At 37.3% G+C, this 20777-nt stretch overlaps 1 protein-coding gene across 13 annotated transcripts in view; it reads right to left on the minus strand.

The window, feature by feature from the left end:
• Positions 1–20777, minus strand: part of LOC105831069 (cubilin) — a 644426-nt gene that overhangs the window by 243298 nt on the left and 380351 nt on the right. Inside the window, exon 14 of one of the 13 annotated variants that reach the window (XR_004964461.1) lies at positions 16687–16935. The exons of the other annotated variants lie outside the window; for them this stretch is intronic. The gene's annotated coding sequence lies outside the window, so the exon portion shown is untranslated. The remainder of the gene's footprint in view (positions 1–16686; positions 16936–20777) is intronic. 13 annotated transcript variants of the gene reach the window in all.

A 20777-nucleotide genomic window follows, 5' to 3' on the forward strand; every position in this document is an offset into this window, starting at 1 on the left:
AATTTGTTCGCGTTTATACATCTGTGATTCCGCTCTCCTCTCCTCCGGCTGCGTTGCCTTTTACAACAACTTAACGGGCTGCGAACCATGGGGAAGGGGAGAGAATTTTCGGCTAGAGCGAGAAGCAGGGAACGCGAGCACATCTCTTCACGTACGCGCTTGCTACGAAGAAGTCGATTCTATTGCGAATAATTGTACGGCAATCCGGCAGTTACTTCGATCGCCTAATTTCTGTTTTCGCGTCAGTAGCTTAATTGTTCAGTGCGCTAGCATGTGTGTTTGCATGTGCGCTTGCTCGCTTACATTTGGTACGCTTTGATTAACGCAATAAAGTGCTTTTTGTGTCTCTATTGTGTAACTTTCATACAGTCCACTTTACATTCCTCGCGAAAGGACTCCAAGGCTCGCGAGGGCGAGCCCGAGCTGAATAACGAACATAATTATGTTGTGAGTGCGCGACACTCACACAAACTTTACTTGTAATAACGATAAGGGTGTCGAGTGACACCTCGCGCGACGACACCGTCCGGCCTTGCTACCGGGCATCGCACCGGCCTTCACACCGGACATCACACCGAGCTACATATCCGGTTACTCATTTTGCCACCCGAAATCTCCTGATTTCCGGTGGAATGCGCCTAGCTAGCAATTGCTGGCTAAGCTAGTGCACGGGCCAAAGGCCCGTGACCGCGAGTGACATCCCTTGGTAACAAGCCGAAAGGCTGAGTATATAAAGACCGTGGAAAGAGAACGAGTGGGCTCATAATCAATAATAATAGCGACGAGTATATGTCGCTCGTCGAAACTACAAACTAGACGTAGTAACGCATCTTTCGGGTTCGCTAACGAAAATTGTACAGGAAGAACAAAAATATATCTCTTGTTATTAACTCTCGGCGTTATCTTTTGGAAACCTGATCCCGAGGAGTCATCGGCAGCGGTCCCGCACTGTATCCCGAGACCAGGGATACAACAATTAATAATATAATTAATAATTTAGAGAGAGGGAGAGGGAGAGTGAGGGAGAGGGAGAGTGAGGGAGCGTGAGATAGAGAAAGGCATTAAATATGATAAAGTGTGTGAGAATAATATGACAGAAGAAGAATAAGTGCAATGTTCAATATAAGAATGCTAAGCGGCGCGTGCAACGTTGTGTTCTAGTATTGTTAACAATAATATGAATAAGTAAAATAATGAAAGCACTGGTATTTTTCGGTCGATTGTACAATTGTAGTTCATGCAAATTACGCTCTGCATGTCAGTTTCAAAACACTTTTTTTAGGTAAAGCTGAAATGATTAAATAACAAATTATCAACAACACAAATTTTGAATATATTTAAATATTAACTCTAAAACAAATACAAAAACGAAATAAAATTACCTTACAATGGTTTAGGCAAAAAAATGACCATTTTCTTATAATTTTATGTAATGTGACGCGACAGCTGCGGGCTGTCATTCGTTACAAGGGTTGCAAAGGCCCGATCACGATTTCACCACGCGGATCCTGCTTCCTCCCGCTTGGGAGCAGGCGCAAAAGCGTGGCGGGTTTCGTTTGTGCCGTCTTGCCTGCTGTTTTTTGATTAACCTGATTGTTTCAAGCGTTATATTGAGAGTGCGGCAGAAGTTGGCGACCGCAAGAAGTCGAATTTGGTATAATTTTGACGCCTCGTCCCGCCGAAAGACGCTAAGAACGCGTCGGAACAGCGAAGGAGAACAAGCTGCCGAGGGATTTGAGAGGGGAGCGTCCGAAATGGCCATGTCTGAAATGGTCGCGCCTAAATTTGACCACGTTCGAAATGGCCACGTTCGAAACGGCTACATTCGAAATGGCTACGGGAAAAATTGCACGGAATTCAATTTGCTAACGTTCGAAACGGCCAAGTCCGAAATGGCCACGTTTGGAATGGCCATGTTCGAAACGGCCACGTTCGAAACGGCCACATTCAAAACGGCCACGTTCGGAATGGCGACGATCGGAATGGCCACGAAATATATTGTACGGAGTTCAATTTGCTTACGTTTGAAACGGCCACGTTTGAAATAGCCACGGAAAATGTTGCGCGGAGTTTAATTTGCCCACGTTCGAAACGGCCACGTCCGAAATGGTCACGTTCGAAATGGCCACGTTCGAAACAACCACGTTTATAATGGCCACGTTCGAAACGGCCACGTTTGAAATGGCCACGTTCGAAATGGTCACGTATATTTTACTTGAGCATGCGCAGCGGTCATATGCTCATGCTTCTTGGCCACAAGCGCATGCTCAGTCTAGTACAAGCAAAAAATGCGTAAATATTAAATATCTACATAAGTATTTTAACGAGCATTTTGTTTTGCTTGGAAAGTCGCAAACCTATGTGGTGCAGAGAATGCTTTGCATACACGCACACACACACACACACACACACGGGGGGGGGGTGCAAAAGGGGGCCTTCGGTCCCGCCTCTCGCACCCACTCCGTTCAAGTCACTAACCCATGTACATTGTATTAGAAATCTGCAAACACATGTGAACTTTATATTGTTTGCAATGTACATTGGTTAGTAAATGTATACCCAGTTTTTCATAATAAAACCTCGAATTTCGAAAAAGAACGGTGGAAGCAAAGTTGTACACCTAATAATTATACTAATTTTTACTCTTTGCTTTATTAGTAATGTATATTGATAATAATTGCCCATATCTTGGTGACAAAAGATGATTCTTATCCTTAAACCTTTTAATATTTAACCATATGCACAACTCTATGTCATACTTCATTTATTTCATCATCATCAATGTAAAATTAATTAATCAGAGAGCAATGTAACTCAGATTTTACATTGGTATCGATGATGTTGTGAGCGAGGCACTCACAACCAATAGTAAAATTAAATATTATAGTATAATATTGGATAATATAATAATATTAAATCTGAATTAAAAAATATAGTATAATATTGAATAATATAATAATATTAAATCTGAATTAAGAAAAATGTTAGAATAGCTCGCCGAGGAAGGCTCCTTATCGCGAGGTGTCAAGTAACATGCCTCGTGCGTTGCCGGCCGACCATCGCACCGGTCAACGCACCGGGCATCGCATGGAATTTAGCGAAGTTCAGCTTAGCAACGATTATGTCACCGGAAATGCATATTTGCGTTTTGGCAATTGTTGCTAAGCTTGCGAATATTTCCCGCGCGCCGGATGCGCGCGGTTGTGACCATATATGGTCATGCGGAGGGCCCATTGCCCCACTATTATACCAAATCCACGGCACTACTTAAGCCGCTGCCGGACAGCGAGCCGCGGAATCAGTGATAGTCAATCAAGCCGATACATACGGCCCGCGAGATAGCATACAAACTCAGAGTTCGGGAATTAGTCACAACGCATCTCGAGCGAGCGAATATACAGCGCGCTATCTCAGAGCCACGCGCCGTATCTTATCAAGTAACTCTGAGTAAAACGACAAGGCACCTTCGCCGATCGCAAGTGTAAAGAACTGCCTTGTAACTACAGAGAATAAACACTCCTTTTGTTAATTACTAATAACAAGTGTGTTGGTGACTCGAGGATTCTGCCAACGAAAGCCTCCTTTCGTGAGTTCCTATTCCTAAGGCAGCAACGAACCCGCAAGGTACAACAATGAGATAGATGAGATGTTGTGTGATATAGAATTGTGGATCAGTTAAATATTACTAATAGTAATATTACAATAGTAATTGTCAATCAATATTCACAATTATTAATTAACCCGAATAAAATTTTAAATAAATTTTTTAATAATAGTTTTTAATACAAATTTTTAATATTAATTTCTTTTTTATTTTACTAGTAATATGTAAAAAAAATTATAAAATCCAACATAATACTTTTGATTATATCAAATTCAATCTAAGTGATATATAATCTATAAATGCAAACAAATATAAAGGGCTCGTTAATGCTAAGCAAAAATAATATGATAAACAGGTCAATGTATCGAGCCAAAACAAATTTTCTTAATACATTATAATTTATTAGATAAACTTTATGTAATTATAAACGCGACTAATAACACTGTGTTAAAAATTGTTAAATTTCGAAATGTTTTGACTATACTTACAAGGGAACGGACAGAACTGTTCCTCACCGATTTTAATGAGCTTCGGATATGTTGTAGAACATAAGAAAATATTACACCCATATTTTTTTTTATCTGCGTATCTCGACGTTTAGGGGTTGAAACTATCCTTCCTATTACTAATAGATACTTTATTGAAGCCTCTCGCCTGCGCGAGAACAACCGATCCGTCTATCATTGTTACTATATTTATACGTCGTGTGCAAGATGAACGATCAAAGATCTCCTTCCTATTACTAATGGATATTTTATTAAAGCCTCACGTGATGCGCTTGCGCGAAAACAACCGGTCCCTCTATCAACACTGATATTAAAGTTATTTGTCCGTGTCGTATGCAAAATGTATATATACATCCGTATAAATGTATTTTCAAACTTCAAATTAAATTAAATTATATACTTATATACTTATATTATCTTTATTATCAGAGCGTGCTACGTGCATATAGTGTAAATAATATAATTATGCAAATAGTTATTGCAGTTTATGTTTTATATTTTTCTCTTGATATTATATATTTCGTTATGTTGTATTTGCAGTTTTAAATGTTAAAAAATATTTTGCTTCATATTAATTTATATTCGCATTTGTAAGAATGAAAATGTACGTAGACACATAAGTATATATATGCTACTTTTGTTATATATATGCATTCATGCTTTATATCATGTAATACGTTGCGTATTATATAATTAAGATTAATCCATTTTTATGTTTTAATATAAAAATATACGCAGAAGAGGCAGTTATTGAGTGTAACGCGACTAAAGAAATAACGCAACACTACTTCTAGCGCGGCACTTATAGTGCGAGATTACTATTTCGTTTTGCTAATAATTGAGAATGGTGGAACCCATATGTTATTATATATGGGTGGATTCGGCTTTTAATGCTCTTTAATTTTTGTCCTTACAAAATTTTTAAAATGTTGAAAAAAAGGGGTGAAGGGTGGGATAAATTAAAAAATTTGAAAATTTAAAAAAATATAAATATACTATTGTAAAGAGTATAAAATACCATAAAACTTTCGTATAAAACATTTTTTCATAAACCTTATATTTTCAAAGATATTCGCAAAAAACGAAAAAATGCGTTATTTTCGAGGGGTGGTTTCAACTCCTAAACGTCGAGATACGCAGATAAAAAAAATATAGTTGTAATATTTTCTTATGTTCTATAACATATCCGAAGCTCATTAAAATCGGTGAGGGACAGTTCTGTCCGTTCCCTTGTTAGTCCTCTTCAGTCATAATAAATTACCGATATGTATGAACTTAAAACATGAATGAAATAATGGATACGAAAATATAATTAAACGATTAAAAATGATGACTATTGAACAACCATAAAACAGCGGATTGCGTATCAAAATGTGTCATAATAAATAAAAACGTGACCCAATAAATAATACAATTAAATGAATAATAAAATGAAAAATAATGAAATTTTTTCGTAAGTCGGTTTTCATATTAAAATAAATCTATTAGATCAAAAACGATGGACAACGTGTTATGAATAACATAAACTGATATGCGTATTGTAGAAAACTGTAAACTTATATATGTTAATCCCAGATCTTAAAACACAATATTAAAACGAGCAACAACACACAGAGTATTCGACAAAGCGCTAGAGACAAGTGTAACGTTCGGTCGTCAAAGACAGAATGAGCGAAACTTATTTTCCGTTAGTCATTTTCGACAAAATGTCAAATAAACAATAATAAGAATTGTCAAGACACTCCGTGTCCTTCTGCAAAGTGATGCCATTAACTTGCTCCTTAATATAAATAATTTCTGAAATTAACCTTTTTTCGTATCAATCTGACAATATTTATTTATACAATTAATAACACAATGTTTCGGCCAAATGATTTCTGGCCATTATCAAGTGTATCTAAAATTACATAAAAACCATATGAGTAATTTGATTGTTACATGACGTTTAGATCTAATTTAACATAATTAAATTATTTGTGAAATTGAATATCTCGTTAAATTAGACTAAATACATGAGTGGTTCTGGATATTGATCCACGAAGGAAAAGAAAACCGTTGAGTATTGTTATCGGAGACGTGTTAAGGGGTTACACCAACCTAGCGGAAAAAAAAATTCGATTTTTTTTTTATTACATTTTCTTGAAGCTTCAAGTTTCGAGAATATATCCTGAAAGTTTTATGTTGATATCTGAAAAAATGCCGGAATTACAGAGAGTTGAGTAAAACGGGATCGAGCGTTCGAGTGCTCGAATTGGAGCAATATCAACATAAATCGCCACTGGACGATGATGTGATTAAAGCCATTCGTCCAATATTTGAAAACAACTTTCTAGTGATAATTTACTGGAGAAATGCGTCGGTGGATTTACGCAAAACGTTAACGAAAGTTTGAACAATCTGATTTGGCGCATAGCGCCAAAAGTGCAGCACAGCGGTGCACACGTTGTGCAAATTGCTGTCAATATTGCTGCATACACATTTAATGAAGATGCTGCCGCATATTTATTAATGATAATAAAAGAATTGTGCTGCATATTGCGAAAATCAAGACCGAGCGCGCATCAATGTGGCCGAAGTACGAGCGCAGAAGGCGACGCGCGAAGAAAAGATTGCTCGCTGTCAAGAAAAGTCTTCACAAAGCACTGCTGTTATTGAAGTGGAAGGAATCTCATATGGCCCCAGAATTGTCGACTAGAGGTAAAGTGCAAAATTCGGCTATTAACAATAGTAGGACTAAACTTGAAACTTTAAACGCGTTTTTCTCAAAACATGGTTTTCAAAGTCGGTGACCACCAGATCTCAAAAACTAATGGATGGATCGTTTTCAAATTTTTACACAATACTCTCAGAAACATTCTTTTGTCGGTGACGATCTATTTTTTTTTTAATCGGTCTTCATTAAAAAATAAAAAAATGAAAAGGACAAAAATTTTTCGTTTTTTTTTTTTTAATTTTAACTTCAACTCATCGCCATTTTGTAACAAGCGATAAAATCGACAATCGGCGATCGTCACCGACAAACCACTACTGTTAACTTAAAAACACCATTTTGTTTTTTTGTTTCAGATGGATCGTTTAGACGGGACAGTGGTCACCGCAAAATGCGTTTTTCCAAACCTCAATGTGTGTCGGCGGCCATATTTCTGCTTTCCGTCGCTATTGTTTAATAAAAAAATTTTTTTTATATTGTCGAAACATAAGTCAATAATCACCCAAAATTTCATTTAATTCCCATTACCCGTTTAGGAGGAATAAAATATCAAAGTTAGGCTGTTTTTCGACCGTCTAGGTTGGTGTAACCCCTTAAACAGCACGTCTGTATTCCACAACCTTTGTCAACAGAATGAAGAGATCTCCGAAATTTGTAAGTCAAATTTAAAAAAACACTAAATAAGTTAGTTCGAAAGTAACTAGTTAAAAGAAATAAACTATATTAATAATCCTGTCATATAATCCATTAAGGTTGTCCGTGTTTTTTTGTAAATTAATATTGTTCTTAGTCTTTTTTATAAAAAACATTTCGGCAATTTCTCTCTTTCTTCTGTATTTTTCTTTATATAAGATCTTAGGTTTCGACCAATCAAATTCGTGGCGTAAGGATATCCGGTGGTCAGAAACCACATTATGGTGTGCGGATGAATTTTTTATGTTTTGTTGATGTTCTTTAATTCGCGTTTTCAAGTGACACTTAGTCTGGCCTATATAAGATGCGTCGCAATCGCAACAATTAATCTTGTAGATGACTTCAGTTGAATTGGCATCATTAATAACATCCTTGCTTCTCTTAATTATGCGGTCTAATTTTTTTGGCACTATGTATCGTACATTTACAAATTTTTTCATTATGCGGCTCAAATCATCACTCACATGTTCAACATACGGTATAACAATCGTTTTCGCATTGTTTTGTTTATTGTTCGCCAGTTTATTGTTAAGGCCACCCACATTCCTACGACTTTCAAATAATTTATGTAATCGTCTGCCAATGTGTTTGTTAATGAACTTTATTGGGTAACAATTAATCAATAAAAGCTTCTTAACAATTTCAATGTTAAATTTGTGGAAACGTTCATTAGATAATAAAATGGCCTGGTCTACTAAATTAGTGATCGTGTTTATTTTATAACTTTTAGGATGTGAAGAGAAATAATTGATGTACCGGCCGGAAAATGTGGGTTTCCTATACCACTTACTTATTAATTGGTGTCCATCTCTAATTACTGAAATGTTAAGAAAGTTCAACGAGTCGTTTAATTCAATTTCGTATGTAAATTTTAGTCTCGGATGGTAGCTGTTGAACGTGTCTAACATGTGATCTAATTCATTGATTGAAAATATCGCGAATATATCATCAACATATTGATAATATGCGCTAGGTTTAAATTTTAATTTTTGGATACAATACTCTTCCAGATCGTCCATATCGATATCCGCCAATATAGGAGAGAGGGGGAGCTCATTGGGCTGCCGAAGATCTGTTCATAAAACTTTCCGTTAAATGAAAAACTAGTGGAGCTCAACACCGTGTCAGTCGCGTATAAAAATTGTTCTAAATTAAAGTTTGTACTTTTAAATGCTGTTCCACCTTTTTTAAAGCCAGACATGACAAGCTCTCTAGGGATGTTAGTGAATAAAGCACATACATCCAAAGAAACAAGTCTCTCATGTGGCTCGATAGTTTTGCCATTTATTAATTTTACAAAGGACCAACTGTCTTTGGCATATGACATAGGTGTCTCCAAGCTTTCCCTAAGGATATCATGAACAAATCTTGCCACATTGTACATCGGACTGCCTTAATTGCTGACAACTCAACTATTCCATCGGACTTTTTTGGTATCTTGATTCAGAATCTAATATTTTAACGTTATTCCAATCAAACATGTGGTTATGGTTTAGCATGTGTTCTGTTACCACGGAGTGTCTCGAGGATTCCAATTTGAAATTATTTGCTTTTTTTGGAAATTATGTTCTTTAATCCTGGTACTTAAATGTTTCTTTGTCTGTCCTACATATGACGCGTTACAATTTTTACAGCATATTTTGTAAACAATATTATTCATTAGACTTATGTTAGTTATGTCCTTCTGTACCCTGATAAACATGTTCAATTTATTGAAGCCGAAAATCAACTATGAACAAATCTTTGTTAACAAAAGATGAGGCGGTTTCAGATATGTGCCTAATATAAGGTAATACAAAATTTTCTTTATGGGTTGACTTTCAGTTTTAGCCTGATTAGTTTGAGAGTCTGTGAATTCTATTTGATTATTGAAATGTTTCTTAAATCTGTTATTAATTTCATGAAAAACAAGATCCAATGGATAACCGTTGTCCAGTAATATATTGATGCAAAATTCTAGATTTTTTTGCCAAAAAGATGGATCTGACAATATAACTGCTCTATCTATTAGACTATAGATTGTTCCTATTTTGTGACAACGAGGATGATGCGAGAAAAACGACAAATATCTTTCCGAAAACGTATCTTTATGGAACCAATCAATTTATGATCTTGTTGTTCTCTACTCTCAACAAAAAATCCTAAAGCTGAGACAACGGTCTTTTTTAGATTTTAAAGTGAACTGAAGTTTCAAATGGAAGCTGTTAAACATGTTGACAGTTTCGATGGTTTTTGTCAGGGGTACAGATAATAAGATATCATCTACATATCGATAATAAATAGAAATTTCGAATTTTAATGCTTTCAACGCTTTGTCCTCGAGATCCTGCAACACTAAATCAGCCATAATAGGTGACAGAGGTTAGCCCATCGGTGTTCCAAATGTTTGCTTATATATTTTATTGTTAAACGTGAAAAAGGTTGACGAAAGAATGAAATCAATGCCATGTATAAAATTGTCTAACGGAATGGAGGTATTATTTTCAATAAATGTCCATCTATTTCTAATGCTCTGTATTGCAAGATCTCGAGATATATTTGTAAATAATAAAGTTGCATCCAACGATATTAAGATATGTGTTGACGGTATAGTTTTACCCGTTTTAAAAAAGATAAAAAAAGCGCGCTAAGTGTGTTCTTTTTTTAAGGAAAAAAATTACAAAATCTAAGATAATACTTTTGATCATATCAAATTCAACTTGTGTAATATATAATCTATAAATATTACAAAATGCATGATATCCAAACTAAATTAAAAAAAAAAAAGTAAAAAAAGCACGCCAAGTGTGTGGTTTCCTTTAAGGAAAAAAAATTACAAAATCCAAGAATACTTTTGATAAATTCAACCTAAGTGATATTTTTTTATAACAAAAAAATCACTTTAAGATAAAACTTTTGATCAAATTTAACCTAAGTAATATACATTTCTGAAATGCTTTGATTATTAAAGTGACAATTATTTTAAATAAAAAATTATTGTATTTACACACACAAATTAATTTCTCTACAAAAATAATGATATGTAAATATTTTGCGCCAATTAAGAATAAACATTACAAAATGAGTGTATTAAGTTTTTTCTCTACAAAAATAATGATATGAAGAAATATGCGCCAATCTATAAAAATAAATGTTTATTCTTTGGCTAACATTCTTAGTTTGATTTTTTATTATGATTGTATCAGACTAGAGATTGATATTGGGATTGAATTAAAATTTAACCAATTAGGAAGTATTTTAAAGTTGTAGTAAATGCTAAAATTATGACTATGATATTGGGATAACAATTAGGCCGTGCTTTTTGTGCGAATGGGATAGTAGAGATCATCAGAATCATTACTCGAAGAAAGTATGGCCAAGAAGAATGTCATTACAACTTGGGCATATGAACGTTATAAACGATCCTGTAGTAGATCCTTCAAAAGTTCTTCTTCCATTCCTTCATATTAAATTGTATCTAATAAAACAGTTAGTTAAGGCTTTAAGTAAAGACGGTGAATGCTTTCAATATCTTCAAGAAAAATTTATGCATATCTCCGATTGCCAATTGAAGGAAGGAATTTTCGATGGACCTCAAGTTAGAATATTGTTAAGGAATGAAGCTTTTGTCACTAAAATGAATGATATTGAAAAAAATGCTTTGCTGAATTTCAAAAATGTTGTCAAAAATTTTCTAAGAAATCACAGAAGTGCAAAGAAATAGTATCCGAAATGGTTGAGAATTTTAGAAAACTGGGTTGCTTCATGAATCTCAAGTTACATTTCTTGGATTCTAATATAGACTACTTCCCAGAAAATCTAGGTGATTATAGAGAAATAGAGAGAACGATTCCACCAAGATATCGCAGAAATGGAGCGTTGATATCAAGGCAGGTGGGATGAGAATATGATGGCTGATTTCTGCTAGATGCTGAAAAGAAAAGTACCATCGAGAGGAAACAAACGTAAGAGAATGCCTCTGCATAGATCGTTTGAAAATAAAAGAATCCGATATAGTAAAAAGAAATAGTGGGGATTTTTCTTTTTTCTGTTGTGAAAAATCTAATATAGCATAGCATTTACTACAACTTTTCCATAGAATTTTTAACTGTCTTTTTCAGGTCGACTTAGCAATTTGAGATACGCAAGAAAACGTGTCAGAAAGTGTTTTTGCTCCACAAGCTGAAGGTACATTCAACAAAAGTACCTATTTTAAGGGATTTTGAGCTGTTTTTTAAATTAATTAACCTTAAACTTAATAAACTAATTCTGAATTCGAACTCAGCGTGTCAAAATACATAAAGAAACATATCCTGAATCGTTTCTGTTATGTAGGCTAATAGTACATCAGCGAAAGTGTTCGTTTCGTAGATTTTCGAGCTTTTTTTGAGCTTTCCTCGAACAAGCGAACCAATCTATCAATTTTAACATCAAATTTGGATTCAGCAGGTCAAAATCCATAGGAGTACATGGGTCTGGTATACAGGTCAGACTACTTTTTTGTGTGTGGCTGTGTAATTATTCGCCCATTTGATGCTACCGTTTGGGAAATTATTACCGCACGTACCACGAAAAGAGTAGTACGCTTTCTCGTACCTGTCGCCCATCCTTTCGAGTGATAAATACGAAACCACTATCGCCCCATTATCCGGGTTATGCAAGGCGACAAGACGGACAGGAGTGAAATTACCCGTCGCTCGCGAGCACAGTAACCGTCGGTCGCAGTAAATAATTTTTTAACAAGTAAAATTCAAGTAAATTTATTTTGAAGTTAATCAAGAGCACTCCAAGGTCTCGGTAAGGTTTCGGTTTCATTTAACACAACCGATTTATTGCCAGCAATTAAATCCAAAATGATAACAATTACCGACTTGGTCTCGTGAGACAATACTCGACATATGGCCGCTCAAGACAGACTAAAATACAAGACAGGCTAAAATTTTAAATCAAACGCGGCAACAATTATTACGAGTATGTGATGATATTTGCATGGCAACGGATAAATTTTCGAAAAGCCTCCAATTTTTTTGAAACTGTGTACTTACGTATTTTGACGCGCTGATTACAAAAATAATAGTGACAGTTGACACAAATTTAATTTTTATCGTAAAAACTGTGAAAAATCCATAAAAATTATTGTTTTTAATATTTATTTGAAATATTAAACATTTTTTAAAATATTTCAAATAAAAGTAAATTTTGTTAAAATGCGTATTTTACAACTTTGTTCTACTACTTTTTATCGTACAAGAAATAGTTTTTGAGAAAATTAGTAACAAATTAAAGAATCGTAACAAGTAACAAATACTACCCAAAAACAGGAGAAGGAAAGAGTAAATGTCTCTTGGCGTAGAAAGTCGTAAACCTATGTGGAACCGTACGAGCGTGGATATAGCTTCGCCCAGAGGTAAAGGAAGTGGAGTGAGCATAATTATGTTTGAAAAGTCATAAACCCATGTGAAACCGTACGCATGGACCTAGCTTTGTCTCGAAACAGGGAGAGCACAGACTATACTGAAACCTGCCTGTTACACTCCATCAATTTCATCAATGATTTTTTCAAAAACTACTCATAGAAAAATAATAGATAGAACATAAAATGTGTATTTTGATAAGATCTACAACTTTTATTTGAAATATTGTTTGAAATTTTCACAAGGGACCATCTTACATTTCCATTAACTATTTCTTCTTAAATAAATAAATTCTAAAATAAATAAATTAATTAATCACAATACAAAAAGTTTTCCACAGTTTGCATTAACAAAGACAATACATGTAAATATCGGAAACATCATATGCAAGAAGTTTGTTTTACTAATTTTTACTTTTATTTTTATTTTATTGATTTAAAGATTTCTGACATGCTTTATGCGTGAAATTTATTAATTAATAATATACAGGGTGTACGAAAAGTGTGGGAACCTTTTAATATTTCGAAAAATATGCATTTTCGAAAAAAACGGTTTCATACAAAAATTATAGGGTTTTATATAACGCATTATGTGGGTATATTTGTGACTTTGAAGAACATTTCCAAGGTCACATAAAGATCATTTAGAATTTTTAATCGTTAACCTTAACTTTTTATTGCATATTCTTGTAGTTTACCTCGAGAGATTTATAAAACCCTATATTTAAGGGGATACTAAACTGCTCTGTTTTATCACTAATTTTTTGGACACCGCAATCTTTTTATTGATTGCATGGAATTGAAAATCCTCCAAAATTAAAGTACAGATAGTAACGCGGTGCGCTGCGATCAATTTCATACGGAAAACGAAAGAAAGTTAGAAATTTATAGTTTTGTTATCGACTTCTGTAGTCGATTCGTGAAAACATTTGCTGCGTATAAAAGTTTTAGATTTTGTACGTATAAAATAAGCATGAGGCGCACTTGGCATTTCAGCAAAGAACAATATTGTGCTTTTACAATAAGCCTAGGAATTTTAGAAAAAAAGTTTTCCGTGTTTAAGGGGATCCTATCTGTTTTATCGACAAAATTGTACAATTTGTTTCAATGTATAACTTTTTATTGCATTTACAGAATCAAAAATCCTCCACAATTAATTCTGGAAAAGGATTTCTAAATCTATAAAAGAAATACATACAAAATTTTGTTAATGATGTGCCCAAATGACTATACATTATCGACCTCGATTAAGTTTGACGAGCAGTTTAGCATCCCCTTAAGTATATTTTATTTAAGTATTTTTCAAGTTATATTACTTGGAAGTAACAATTATAGCTTTTATGATATTTGATTATTCAAATCCTAGTGCATTGTGGGAATTAATATTGTACACAATTTCGTTTTGACACATGCCTAATCTATTGGTAACAGTAGCTGTTAGCGATGCACCTATGATCTCATGTATATTAGTCTAAGATTCTGCTAGAGCGCTTCCGCCACGCGCCCGTACTAGTTATTCTTTGCGCAGCCTCCGTGCATACCTCCCCATCCTTTGTTCAGCGGACAAGAGCAGAGACACTAGTGTCATGGCGCCCATGCCTACCACGTGCGAGCTCGTGTGAGCGAATTTAAGTTAAGAAGCATATGTACAAGAAACGCGTTTCACATAACGCAGGAAACTCACGTTTCCCTCACGATTGTGGTCCTTCGAGCCGAATATACATATCCAATACGGCAAATAACACGGATCAACCGATGCATGCACACTGTCGACAAGACGGACAGTGCCGATAATACAAAGAAAGGGAAGGTAATGCACAAGCATTCATACGCCTATTAAGAGCGTGAGTATCTCAATTTATTGAGATCCAAGGTAAGAGGTTCATTATTCAAGGTTACTCATCAATCATATTCGGCCGATTAAAATTGGCAGTTATTTTCGAAAGGCGTTACGTAGTATTTAAGTCGCAATTTCATTGCTGTGCGCGATAGTTAACCTATTTTGCAATGACTTCACTAACACTAGCGGAAGCCAAGGTCAAACGTGCCCACATAAGAGCAGCGGCTACTTGAAACCTTCGTAGAAGACTTTGACATCGGAAAGGGATCGCGGCATGATCTCGCGGAACGTAAAAAGAAATTAGCAGATTTGTGGGATCAATTCGAGACGGTTCGGTCGCGTATCGAGAAGCTTGAGTGTGCCGATCCCGTAATAACAGACAAGGACGCTCTCATTGAGCAGCAGTTCTTACAGCGTGGGTCGTTCGAAAATCCATACTTCAATTTAATGTCGCGTTATGAGACTCTCCTTGAGCGCTACGAGTCAAGCGCAGCAGATACATCTGCGCGATCGGAGAACAGCCATGCGATTAGCGTTAGAGACACACATCTCAGGTTACCTAAGATAGATTTGCCAACTTTTTCAGGTGCTTATGAGGATTGGTATTCTACCAGGACACATTCAAAAAACTAATCCATTTAAATCAGGATTTAACGGAAATTGAGAAGTTTCATTACTTGCGCTCGTCACTAAAGGATAAGGCGGCAGAAATAATAAAGTTCATTGAAACTACCACAGACAACTATCATGACGCATGGGGAGCAGTCAAGGAACGCTTTGATAACAAGCGCTGGATTGTTCAAAAACACGTCAGGGCCATATTTGAAATTCCTGCGCTCAACAAGGAAAATCACATGGCATTGCGTAAGCTACTCGACACCGTCATGAAACATTTATGCGTGCGCTTAAGACCCTCAAGCGGCCTACTGATCATTGGGACGACCTTATGATACACCTAATTGTTTTTAAGCTTAACACGCCCACCACCAAGGCGTGGAAAACCAGTATCCACCAAACAAGTATATCCGATTTAAAAATGTTAACAGATTTTCTTTCCAAGCGTTGCCAAGTCCTGGAATTTATACTAAGTAAGTCTCAAGTCAATCTAGTGAGTAATACAGCTCAGAAACAAGTCAATAAAGGCAAGCCCATGGTAGTCACAAATGTCGCCACTACCAATCTTTCTTGTTCACTGTGCAAGAAAAATCACCATTTATATCATTGCGATAAATTTCTTAAGTTATCAGTTGAGGAGCGACTTAATGCCGCAAAAAGGGCACATCGTTGCATTATTTGTCTAAGATCCACAACGCATCAAGCACAAGCATGCAACTCAAGCGCTTGCCGCAAATACAATAAAAAACAAAACACATTACTACATATAGCATCAACAAGAAATTCTGAAACAGTAGTATCAGATTCTAGGGCTTCGGCAAATCAAGATAGTGATTCCGTACCCGTTGCAACACAATGCACATCATTGCACAATTCTCTCAATATTCTATTGCCAACAGCGGTCATACACATATACGACGCTAACAAACAACTGCATTCTTGTCGTGCCTTACTCGACAGCGGTTCACAAATTAATTTTATAACCGAAGAACTTGCTAATCGATTGCAATTACGTCAACGATCACTGCAAATTTCAGTAGTGGGAATTAAACAAGAAATGTTCAGCGCTAAAACTATCATTAATGCACGCATAAAATCGCGATTTAACAACTTCAATGCCGACTTAGATTGCGTAATCGTACCACACATAAACCAACAATTACCACAGCGATTTATAACCACCCAAAATGTGTCCGTGCCAAAACATATAAGATTGGCCAATCCAAATTTTAATGTACAAGCTAATATCGATATCTTGATAGGCGCTGAACTATTTTGGAATATAATTTGTGCGGGTCAAATCAGACAATCCCAAACTCAACCAACCATGCAAAAGACATCTTGGATGGATCATCTCAGGCTCTCTCGCGCATGCGTCGGCTGGATCCCCTTCCTCGGTTAATTGTCATTTTGCTGTAGTCAATGATTTAAGTTCCAAATTGAACAGATTCTGGGAAGTGGAGCACGCCTCGCCGCAGCCCTTCACAAAGGAAGAACAGATGTGCGAAAGCTCATTTTTGCAGAATGTGGCACGTAACCACGAAGGACGTTTTATTGTCCAATTACCCACAAGACCTGAAAAATTAAACGCACTGGGAGAATCATATGAAATTGCTTTGCGTCGTCTTAAGGCGTTGGAAAGGCGCCTTATTACACAGCCAGAAACGTATGCTGAATACAGAAGGTTTATGCAAGAATATAGGAATCTAGGCCACATGAAGGAGATACTTACTTCTTCGGAGAGTCGGTTGCCTAACAAGGCAACCACCCCTGTATTTTATCTATCACACCACGCAGTGCGCAATGAAGCAAGCACCACTACAGAACTCAGGGTGGTCTTCGATGGCTCTAAAACCTCAACAAATGTATCTCTAAATGACGCACTAATGATTAGTCCTAACCTACAGGAAGACCTTTTTTCCATTCTAACCCGCTTTCGCACCTTTAACATTGCCATCACAGCGGACATTTAAAAAATGTACCGTCAGGTATTGGTACATCCAATGCAAACGCACGCATTCTTTGGCGTGATTCCATCGAGGAGCCCATCAAAACTTACGAATTGCTTACCGTTACATATGGCACTTCCGCTGCATCATTCTTAGCAATCAGGGCTCTGAGGAAGGTAGCAGAAAATTACAAGGACAAATATCTAGTTGCAGCTAAAATTGCCTTACGGGACTTCTACGTGGACGATTTGGTCACTGGAGCAAGTACTCAAGAGGAAGCCGTACTTCAAGAATAAAATCACTCAATTGTTACAAGAAGGAAAATTTGAGCTATGCAAGTGGGCATCCAATTTGCCCTTGTTACAAGATGAGCATTCCGAGCATCAACAGAGGGAATTTGTCTTATCCACGGACATGGATACAGAAAGACGCACATTAGGCATCACATGGCGTTGTCATACGGACAATCTTATATTCTCCAGCATTGGTCACTTGCCTCCATTGGCAAAACCAAGAGAGCCATCTTATCAAGGATTGCTTTAATCTTTGACCCATTAGGCCTGCTTAGCCCAGTCACAGTTGTGGCCAAGACAATTATGCAAGAACTTTGGCGTCTCAAGCTAGACTGGGACGAATCCATATCATTGGATTTGAACACTAAGTGGCATCAAACGAGAGCTGCCAGAGCTACTAAACATTTGCGTCTCGCGCCGTGTAATAGCATGCAATCAACATTCCAGGTTGGAAATCCATGGCTTCTCAGATGCGAGTGAAATCGCCTACGGAGCATGTATTTATTTACGATCCTCCTCAACAGAGGGTGCCGCCGCCACGCGCCTACTCTGCTCGAAGTCTAGAGTAGCACCATTAAAGAGTTTATCTCTTCCCCGACTTGAATTGTGAGGGGCGCTATTACTAGCCCAATTAACCGACAAGGTTTTGAAATGCCTTCCATGCAAAATCGACGCCATTTATTTGTGGACGGACTCCACTATTGTAATTGCATGGTTACAGGCTTCCAGCCAATCGTAGACGATATTTGTAGCCCACCGAATAGGTGAGATCCAACAATTAACTTCAATTCAATCCTGGCATCATGTGAGGAGTGAAGATAACCCAGCAAATGTATTGTCAAGGGGAGTCATGCCCCACGAATTATCCAGCTTACAGATATGGTAGCGTGGGCCTCCCTGGCTGAAACGACCAAAGGACGAGTGGCCTCAAGGCTGTCCCGCTATGCCTAGCGAAATTCTACCAGAAAGAAGAACCAAGCTTATAACTGCAGTTGCCATTAAGATTTCGGAGTCATGCATCTTCAATCGATACTCGAGGTTCACCAAGCTTATCCGTGTCGTTGCTTACGTATTTCGGTTTGCTAACCGTACACGGCAGCGCAACAAGACCAAATCGACTGCTCAGGAAACTTCAACCTCAGCTGCAAGGGACATTCAACCGCTTACCGCCGAAGAGCAAACACAAACTATCATGCGCTTGATGAAATTAATACTAGGCTCATATTTCGCCAAAGAGCTTAAATCATTACAGGGACCAGGAGTCATAAATAAAAATAGCTCAATCCTGAAACTAAACCCGTTTATTGATGATTATGGAATATTACGAGTAGGAGGCCGATTAATTGGGTCTTCACTACCCTATGCTGCAAAGCACCCTGCGCTGTTACCAGGGCACCATCCCTTTTCTTACCTTATTATAAACCACGAACACGAAAGGCACGGTCACGCAGGTTCGCAAGCTACCTTGTTCGCCATACGCGAGCGATACTGGCTAGTTTCAGCTCGCGACGTCGTTCGACATGTCATACACAAGTGCATAATCTGCTTTCGAAGCTCGTCAAAATCTACGTCCGCCATCATGGGCAATTTACCACTGCCTAGAGTCATCCCTACCAAGGTTTTCGACAAGTGCGGCCTAGACTATGCCGGATCCTTGTACTACAAGAAAGGCGCGCGCAGGAACACGAAGTTAATCAAATGTTACATAGCGCTATTTGTGTGCTTAGCCACCAAGGCTGTCCACATCGAGTTGGCATCCAGCCTATCAACTGAATCATTTTTGAACGTCTTTAAACGCTTCATATCCCGAAGAGATTATCCATCCAAACTCTTTTCCGACAACGGGTTAAACTTCGTGGGAGCAAAGGGAGAATTAAGGGAGCTAGAAGATCAATTCAGGTCTGCAAGTTTCCAGCAACAAGTCAGCGATCACTTGGCCAAGCACTCAATTCAGTGGTACTTTATACCGCCCCGAGCTTCGCACCATGGTGGTCTTTGAGAGGCCGCGGTAAAGGGTGCAAAACGCCTTTTAATTAAAATGACAGGACAAGCCAATCTGCGACGCGAAGAACTGGAGACTCCTAATTCAGATCGAGGCTATCTTAAATTCGCGACCCATCACACCAATGTCATCCGACCCCAACGATTTGACATTTTTAACACCCGGCATTTTTAACATCACTCTTTTTAATAGGTACTCCTATTACTTCATATCCATAACCTTCGTTGGAGCAACTACCGATAAACCGCCTGTCTCAGTGGCAGCATATTGAACAGCTTCGGCAGCAATTTTGGTCGCGTGAATATTTACACCAATGTCAACAACGCAACAAATGGCAATCTGGTAAGCCCCCGATACAAGTAGGTCAAATGGTTCTCTTGAAAGAAGATAACGCTCCACCTCTAACTTGGCCCTTAGCCAGAATTCAAGATGTCCATCCAGGAGGAGATGGAACAATTCGCATTGCCACTGTCCGAACAGCAAGCGGCACTTACAGGCGTCCTATTACGCGATTGTGTTTGCTCCCATCGAGGGCGGCGTCCAGCCATCGCATGCAAGCCATGTATATTAGTCATGTATACTGCGTATCAATACTTTACTTTTTTTTTTTTTGAAAGATGATTCTTTCAAGGGTGGCGGTATGTTAGCGATGCACCTATGATCTCATGTATATTAGTCTAAGATTCTGCTAGAGCGCTTGCGCCACGCGCCCGTACTAGTTATCCTTTGCGCAGCCTCCGTGCGCACCCCCTTACTCCCTATCCTTTGTTCAGCGAACGAGAGCAGAGACACTAATGTCATGACGCCCATGCCTACCACGTGCGGGCTTGTGTGAGCGAATTTAAGTTAAGAAGCATATGTACAAGAAACGCGTTTCACATAACGCAGGAAACTCACATTTCCTCAACAGTAGCTTTTTATTCCAGCTTGGACAATGTAAGATGGTCCTTTGTATTTCTTAAGATAAACAGGAAACACCATAATTTTTATGGGTTTTTCACAATTTTCACCATAAGAATCAATTTGCGCCAATTTTCACTATCATTTTTTGTAATCAGAGCATTAAAATACGTAAGTATACACAGTTTCAAAGCATCGACTTTTTGGAAGTGTACCCCATATTCCTATAATATAATATTTCATTTATTAAAAATTAAATGAAACTTCTCAGCT

The sequence above is a fragment of the Monomorium pharaonis genome, chromosome 8, assembly GCF_013373865.1.
Source record: "Monomorium pharaonis isolate MP-MQ-018 chromosome 8, ASM1337386v2, whole genome shotgun sequence".
NCBI lineage: Eukaryota > Metazoa > Arthropoda > Insecta > Hymenoptera > Formicidae > Monomorium > Monomorium pharaonis.